This window comes from Salmo salar, chromosome ssa15 (genome assembly GCF_905237065.1).
Source record: "Salmo salar chromosome ssa15, Ssal_v3.1, whole genome shotgun sequence".
NCBI lineage: Eukaryota > Metazoa > Chordata > Actinopteri > Salmoniformes > Salmonidae > Salmo > Salmo salar.
Window position 1 is genome coordinate 89400064 of NC_059456.1, and position 9432 is coordinate 89409495.

Consider the following 9432-nt stretch of genomic DNA (forward strand, 5'->3'; position numbering starts at 1 on the left):
GCCTCCAGTATTTACTTCAAGGGAGGGATAATCCCTGCTGTGCTGTAATCCTGTACTGCTGAGACCAATTCAAACCCATATGGGACTTAATGCCCTGTAATGCCTTTACAAGGATGATGCATAAAGCTGACATTCCATTCGTTCTGGGTGGGATTCCCTGCTAGGCAAATTCTGAAATAATTAATGTAAGTTGGTAGAAGAGGTAGGTTAGGTTATTTCAACCCGATTTTTGATGCATGGGATATTAACTTCAATATGAAACAAAACCAGCCCCTTCTACTCTCTGTACTTTTTTTAGCTATTGTCATACAACTTTGGATTTTTATTGTTCCTTTTGTTGGGGTTACAATGCCTTGGCATCCAAATTCAGGGTTGCCTTGGAGCATTGTGGCATGGTGTACCTATCACCTGTCACCTGCCTGCCACCTATCCTTTCAAAACCAGAGGGCACAGTGCCCGGAACACGATGTGTTGTTGATAATTGTATATTCCACTGACACTCAGAATTACTGCTGAAAGTTTGGTGCATGACAGAAAACCGAACAGCTAAGACGAAGTTTCCTGTGTGTATTCCATGGCTCTCAGTTAAAAGCACTCAGATCAATGAGGGCTTTTTGAAAGTGGATCTGGCCTGTTTCACTTTGCATAAGACTCCTCCTGCTGCAATGTCGATGGCAATCAACTCTCACTATCAGTCAGAATGGAGGATAGGTCCCTGGGACCTTTAGGAAGAATTCGTTAGAGAAGAAAAGTAGGCTCTTCCTCATGAAGCTCCTCTCTCACCTGTCACAGGGATGGAGGAGGAGAGAATGGGAAAAGTGGAGTGACAGACTTGGAGAGAAAAGGACAAATTGAGAGGAGAGGAAAGAGGGAGGCAAAGATGGAGTGAGTGGAGTGAAAGGAAAAAAAATGTCAGGGAGATGAAGAGATAATGATTTGGAAAGTCAGAGGAAGTGCCGGAAGAGAGAAAAAAGGCAGCAAGGAGGAAGAGAGAGTGAGGGAGAGAGAGAGAGTGTGAGGGAGAGAGAGAGAGTGTGAAGGAGAGAGATAATCCAGGTGTCATCAATTGTTGGCACAGGGTCACAGGGAGGGATAATCCATGGTTTTCTTCTGAGCTGTCTTGTATTGTTCACGACCGTAATCTAGCCTGGGCTAAAGCAAGGAAATCGTGTTCTGAGGCTGATTGGCTTGTTTTTAGGCAGTTACAAGTGTTCTTTTCTTCTTAGAAAGGCCAAGTCTAAATATTTTATGTCTGTTACCACTGATAACCTGAATGACCCTAGAAAGTTTTGGAAGGCTATTAAGTCTATGTCTGGTAACAGTAACGTTAATGAATTACCGTCATGTGTTTTGAAGGTCTCTGTTGCTGTATATGACAAAACCGAAATGCTGAATTGTTTCAATGAGAATTTTTGTATCATCTGGTAGGCTGTTTGATTCAGTGTCCTCTGTCTCTGTACAACCTTGTGTGGATGAACCAGTGAGAGCTGGTCAAACTTTTAGCTTTTTGCCATTCTCAGTGCAGGTGGTACATAAAGCCCTGAAATCCTTAGATCAGAGAAAGACTGCAGGTCCTGATCTTTTGGATCCCTGCTTTTTAAATCTGGCAGCGGATTTCATAGCTGAACCACTTACATATCTGTTCAATCTAACCCTGGAATGTAATGAAATTCCTAAGATCTGGAAATCAGCATTTGTCCTGCCACTTTTAAAAGGGGGAGATCCAACTATTTTAAATAATTATAGGCCAATCTCAAAGCTGTCTCCCCTGGTGAAAATACTTGAAACCCTTGTGAGTGAACAGCTAAAATTGTTTTTATTTACTAACTCTATTTTATCAATGTACCAATCAGGTTTCAGGAAGAAGCATAGCACAATTACAGCAGCCATGAAGGTTTTAAATTATATCACTGAAGCTCTTGACAAAAAACAGCATTATCTCTCTAAGGCTTTTGATACAGTTGATCATGCTATACTAAGGCAGAGATTGTCGAGTGTAGGTCTTTCAGAGCATGCAGTTGCATGGTTTGTTAACTATCTGTCTGATAGAACTCAGTGCACTAAATTTGATGGGCTTATGTCTGTTAAATTGTCTGTCTTTAATGGTGTGCCCCAAGTCTCTGTACTTGGTCCTCTCTTATTCACTATTTATATAAATAATTTAGACAAAAATGTCCAAAATGCACAACTTCATTTTTATGCTGATGATACTGTTATTTACTGTTGTGCCTCGTCTCTTACAAAAACTTTCCAGAACTTGCAAACTGCTTTTTATACTGTTCAACATACCTTGTGTCAATTGAAGCTTATCCTCAATACTGACAAAACTAAACTAATGGTGTTTTCTAAAGCAAGAAATAGACCTCTGAACCTTTCACCTATTACTACCTGTCAGGGCAAGGAGATTGAGGTTGTAACCTCATATAAATATCTTGGAATTTTGATTGATGATGGCCTCTCTTTTAAAATGCATATTCAACAACTTACAAAAAAATTGAAGCTGAAATTGGGATTTTATTTTAGGAATAAGGCCTGTTTTTCTTTTGAAGCCAGAAGGAGGCTAGTATCAGCTACATTTATGCCTTTACTAGACTATGGGGACATTTGATATATGAATGCTTCCGCTCAGTATTTGAGATCAATTGACCCCCTTTACCATGGCACTTTGAGATTTATTTTAAACTGCAAAACCCTTACGCACCACTGCACTTTGTATACCAGGGTTGGCTGGCCTTCTCTAGTCACTTGTAGGCTCAGTCACTGGTATACCGTAATTTCCGGACTATTAAGCGCACCTGAATATAAGCCGCACCCACTGAATAAAAAAAAAAAAAAGTTATTCCGAACATAAATAAGCCGCACATGTCTATAAGCTGCAGGTGCATACCGGTACATTGAAACAAATGAACTTTACACAGGCTTTAACAAAACACGGCTTGTAACAAAAATAAATAGGCTTTAACGAAACACGGCTTGTAACAAAATTAAATAGGTTTTAACGAAACACGGCTTGTAACAAAAAATAAAAAATTAGCAGTAAGCTTTAGTTGTCTTTTTGCACTGAGTCAATTCCTCACACTGCTGTTTCCAACGTCTTATCATCGACTCATTAAGACCAAGCTCCCGTGCAGCAGCTCTATTTCCTTTTCCAACAGCCAGATCAATCGCCTTCAACTTGAAAGCTGCGTCATATGCATTTCTCCGTGTCTTTGCCATGATGAGGGTGACAAAATGACCACCGTAATCAGAATGATGGGAAGTTTGAGAGCGCTCGATTTAATCTAAACAGTAAACAAAAAAGTTGTTTGACCTTAACCCGTTCGGCAATTTCATTGGTCTAATGAAAGCTTCATGCTGCCAAAAAACTGAGCATGTCACAGAATGTGTTTTTTTTGGATAAAAAAAAAATTGAAAGCGGGAAAAATCCATATATTAGCCGCGTCATTGTTTAAGCCGCGATGTTCAAAGCGTGGGAAAAAAGTTGCGGCTTATAGTCCGGAATTTACGGTACTTTTATTTACAAAGCCATTTTGGGTTTACTACCTTTTTTATTTTGTCATTTTTATTGTTCAGAAATGTGGTGGGTACTCTCTTCGTTTGCTGGACTTTATCCTGCTAACTGTTCCAAATGTCCGAACTGAATTTGGTAAAAGGGCTTTTATGTACTCTGCGCCATCGTCTTGGAATGCCTTACAAAATACTTTTAAACTGGAAGAACTTGTCCCAATTGGTATTTTTAAATCACTGATGAATGATCTTGAGACTGATTCCCTGACCTGTCAATGTTTTTAATTTGCTGTTTTTGATTTTGTTATATTCTTTGTTAATTCTATGGTTTTTACTAGATTACTTTTTTTCATGTTCATGTTGTTTGTCTGTAATTTCTGAAATGACTTGGTGCTGCCTATCTTTGCCAGGACACTCTTGAAAAAGATTTTAAATCTCAAATGAGCCCTTCCTGGTTAAATAAAGGTTAAATAAAAAAATACAATATTTATAGTATTGTGTCTAGTTGATGTCTACCACTCTCAGTGTGCTCTCCAGCCCTCTCGCCTCCCTCTCATAATTTCTACGGTTACTCTCCTGGCTGGTAATAAAGATAATCACCTTAGATTTCCTTCATGCCTCATTTCTCCCGCTGACCTGTCGCTACAATACAGAAAGGTTCTAGTCTAGCCTGTCTCTCTCTGATTCTGATTCTCCACAGCCAGGCCTTATCAGTATACTGCATGGCAGGCCAGGTGAGGGCCACGCCATATACAAACACCAGAAGAGACCGTTTAGTCAGAGTCTCAGCGAGACGGTACGCGATTGGCCTCGGATTAGCCTGGATCGTTTGATGTGGTCATGATGATATTATGTGGGTGAGACACAGGCCAGATGAGATCTGGTACTATGATGGGCAAGCAGCTGGTGTGTAGTTAGTCCCCAGGCTGGGGGAATATAGGGACACTGGAGGAGGTTTGAGGTTATTTAAACTTTAAATGGTTGCCAGTTGGAACACTAAACCTCCCATAAAGAAGAACGCAACAGGGCCTGCTGAAGGCTCTCCAACAGTTCTGTCAAAGGACTTTTGACTCATTTGACATTTTGAGTTGCTCTCACAGAGCTAGGCCTGGTGATTTTAAGTGTCACTAAAAGCCCTTGTTTTGCCCAGAAACCCTTTGTGTTGTCTTCTTGCCTATTCATGGTCCTGGTGTCTCCGTGGTCAACCCCAGGCTATACAACAATGCAGGTAAGTGTTCTAGAGCTATGGACAGGTTTTCTATCTTGTCCACACTCACAATTCCTCTCCGTCCCTATATGAGCCCTACATGTCCTATGCCCATAGATGTAGCTCTTTTTCACTCCTTCCTTCACCATTTGCTTTCAAGCCTTTATTTCAATCATTATCACTATTTGCTAAAGACAGTCTGTTGCCCCCCCCCCCATATACTGTTCAAAGCAAGCCATCTGTTACATAAAATGTGAAGAATACATCTAAACTCACCCCTCTTTTTCTCTTTATCGCCCTCATTCTCTCTCTCTCTCTCTCTCTCTCTTCCTCTTCCCTCACTCTTTATTTTCCTTGTTCCCTCTATCCTTTCTCACTGTGCTCCCTTGGATCCATTGTCCAGAGAGAGAGAGAGTGAACGTGCCTGGGGTAGCAAGGGCTCGCTTTCGGCACACTTCTTTGAGAATTATTAAAGGCTGAGGAGTTTCTGTAAAATGAATATTTTATGTAGAGGAACGGAGTGGAGCACTCTTAACTCTCCTTTCCCCCAAGCCCAGAACAATTCTTCAGAGGGGTTGAGGTGAGACGTCACACCCCCTTACCTCCACCCTCACCACCACTACAAAACTACAAACACCCATCCATACCTTTTTAGTCAAGGGTAGAATTACATTCTCCACACATACGAAGAGATGTGCTTCTATGAATGTATACTGTACATTACACATTGATACATACATGTACTGATCCAGTTCTTCTAGTTCAACTGCTTTGAGAGCAGGTTTAGGTTGTAACTTTCTTTTCTCTCTCACACATACACTTTCTCTTCTTCCCTCTCCAGTTCTTTGTTCACTACCACCATGAGTACATTATATGTTGTCTGTGTCAAGAATATTGATGTGTTTCTAACTCTAAGCCATGATGCTCTGATTCTAGGATATAATACTTATAAATATAAATATATCATCTAAAACTGCCTGATGTTCTATGTTTGTGTTGAGTGACTGGTTGGAGAGAGCATGGAAGAGCTTCGGACAGGACTTTTGATTCATAGAATGGCCACAAGAGTACAGTATTGAGCAGGTCAGAAATGTCTCTGCTTTCTATCAACTGCAGTTTACTTTCAGAAACCTAGTCTTACAGTGTCATCTTGTGGCTAACTCAATAATAGCCCCTATTTGTAGTCAAATTCACTAATGTATCACATAATATGTTCTGGGTGGCAAAGCCTGAATGCAATGAAACCAAACCACACAGTAAAACAAAGTATGCTTATGTCACGGTTGTATTGAATGGTTGTCACGGTCAACCTCAGCCTCATGTCATAGTTTTATAGCTCATTAGAACATAGCACATAAGGAGTCTGCAGTGCAGATCATCTAAAGTTAATCCAACATGGGACTGCTTAGACGGCTGACTGACTATACAGTATGACTTACTTCATTGTAGAGAAAGGGCTCTAAAGATGTATCCATCCAGCAGTATGATATAATCAGAGCCATCTGGGTTCTGCTTAATGAATTTATCCCACAAGCCTGATCTGAGCTAAGAACGTGAGAGGAACCAACATGTTCCTCAACGAGGACTTCTCTGAAGCTGTGTGCCAGAGGCGGAAAGAACTTATCCCAGCTATGAAAGCTGCCAGAGAGCATGGGAACATTGCTTACATCAGCTGAGACAGGGTGATTGTCCACCCTCCCTCCCAAAAGCCTGAGAGGAATGAGAGAGCCAAGCCTAAGGGTCAGTAGCTTCAGTACAATATCACTCACACACAAAATGTTTTACACACACATTTATTGATCTCCGATAAAATAAGGAAAGGCCTAAGAATAGCCCATATTAATATGTAGCCTTAGAAACAAGGTTCATGAAATCAATAAGTTGCTAACATCGGATTAAATTCATATACTGGCCATCTCTGAAACACACTTAGATAATTCCTTTGATGCAGCAGTAGCAATGCAGGGATATAACATCTACAGAAAAGACAAGAATGCCTATGGGGGAGGTGTTGCTGTATATGTTCAGAGCCATATTCCTGTAAAACTAAGAGAGGATCTCATGTCAAATGTTGTTGAAGTGTTGTGGTCGCAAGTTCACCAGCCTCTTCCAAATCCTCTTCTTTTGGGGTGGTGCTATAGACCACCAAGTGCTATTGTAACACAGTATTTTGATAATATGTGTGCAATGCTTGATAATATGTGTGACATTAACAGAGGTCTATTTTCTGGGTGACCTGAACATTGATTGGTCAGCAACTACTGTAGCTGTCCTCTCAAGAGGGCGCTTCTAACTGTAATATCACCCAGCTTATCACTCAACCAACTATAGTGCATATCAATAGTGTTGGATCTGTGACATCCACTCTTCACTAAGGCTGCAGAGCTTTGCTCGAAAGCAATATCAGTTTCCATTGGCTGTAGTGACCTTAACATTGTGTCAATAATAAGGAAAACCAAAGTGCCAACATTTGGCCCTAGTGTAATTTCTAAGAGATCATACAAAATATTTTCTCAGGACTTTTGTTGAAGATGTAAAAAAATGTAGGTTGGTCTGATGTGTATGAGGAAGTGAATCTAGATGCAGCACTGGAAGAATTTATAAAACTATTCATGCCAATTGTTGACAAGCATGCACCTGTTTTAAGAAACTAAACTGTGAGAACTGTTAGAGCCCTCTGGATTAATGCTGTTTTACATCACGTGCCCTCGCATGGTTGGAGAGGTATTTATCCAATAGAATAGAAAGTGTTCTTCAATTGAAACTTCTCTAACATCAGAAATATACAGTGCGGTGTACCTCAGGGCAGTTGCATTGGGCTGTTACTCTCTATTTTTACAAATGATTTGCCACTGGTCTTACACAAAGCTAGAATGACTATGTATGCAGATGATTCCGCACTCTACATAAGGAGTTGCAGTCAGTACCAGAATGGGTGATTAATAATAACCTGATTTTAAGTACATCTTAAACTAAAAGCATTGTATTTGGTTCAAAACATTCTCTATGACCTAAACCTCCACTGGCTTTCCAGAGGGTGGTGTGGTCAGCCCAGTGCATCACTAGGGGCACACTGCCTGCCCTCCATGACATCTACAGCACCCGGTGTCACAGGAAGGCCAAGAAGATCATCAAGGACCTCAGCCACCTGAGCCAAGACTGTTCACCCTGCTACCATCTAGAAGCCAGAGACAGTACACATGCATCAAAGCTGGGATTGAGAACTGAAAAACATCATCTCTCTCCAGGCCATCAGACTGTTAAATAGTTACCACTAGCCGGCCTCCGCCCAGTACCCTGCCCTGCACCTTGAACAAAAATATAAACGCACACTGAACAAAAATATAAACGGGACATTCGTTATATATTTTTGTTCAATATATATTTATCTATTTGATTTAGAATTTTAAGACCCCTTGAAGTCTCCCCCCAAAATATATAAAAAGAAAAATAAAAAAATTGGCCTTACTGCTATTAGCTCATACAAATGCATTGAATAACAGATTCACTACATGGAACAACAGATAGTCCCAAAAACAATCTAAAGGAAGTTTGTTCTGAAGTGTCTGTATTATATCCAAGAGTTATAAGAAAGATCAGGAAACATATATTTTTTTTGACATGTATTTAACCACTTAATTTTGGCACTTAACAGTCTCCATATATACTTCAATACATTTTTTCAACTGATACCGGGGGACCTTCAGACAAATCTTATGAGGCCTGTAGGCCTGATGTCCTAGAGCAAAACAGCAGATGTACTTGTTCGTGAGAGTCTCACCATTCCACAGAGGGTTCATTTAAAAGTGTGTACACAAACTGTTTCGACGCTACAGACAGAAGTTGGCAAAAATCGGCTGTACCGAGTCCCAAGACGCTTGTGGGGGTTGTAGAGCAAAAAGGAGAAGTCTCATAATCGTTTGTAGGACAAAATGTTGGGACACTACAGACGATTTTGTGAGAAGACCGATTTTCGGGATGTCTCATGGTCTGACAAACATCGCTCTGTCACCTTTCACCGCAGATGAGGATGTGCGTCATTGACGGATGCGGTGGATTGACACACATCCAATGTAAAAATGTTTTAAAAACTTAGCTTAAACAAACATTTTTTATGTGGATGTTATTATGCTAATTAACTTTCCACGGGGGTCCGATCATCGACATGCATCATGTTTGCAACAAGACACTAAAGTAATACTGCAAAACACTTGGCAAAGAAATGAACTTGCTGTCCTGAATATAAAGTGTTACGTTTGGGGCAAATCCAATACAACATTACTGAATACCACTTTCCATATTTTCAAGCATAGTGGTGGCTGCATCATGTTATGGGTATGCTTGTAATCGTTAAGGACTGGGGAGTTTTTCAGGATAAAAAATAAATAGAATGGAGCTAAGCACAGGCAAAATCCTAGAGGAGAACCTGGTTAAGTATGCTTTATACTAGACACTGGGAGATGAAATCACTTTTTTAGCAGGACAATAACCTAAAACACAAGGCCAAATCTACACTGGAGTTGCTTACCAAGCAGACGGTCAATGCTCCTGAGTGGCTGAGTTACAGTTTTGACTTAAATCTACTTGAAAAGTGATGGCAAAACCTGAAAATGTTTGTCTTGCAAGGATCAACAACCAATTTGACAAAGCTTGAAGAAATCGGAAAATATTTATGGGCAAATGTTGCACAATAAATTAGTAAACATTTCTAAAGACAT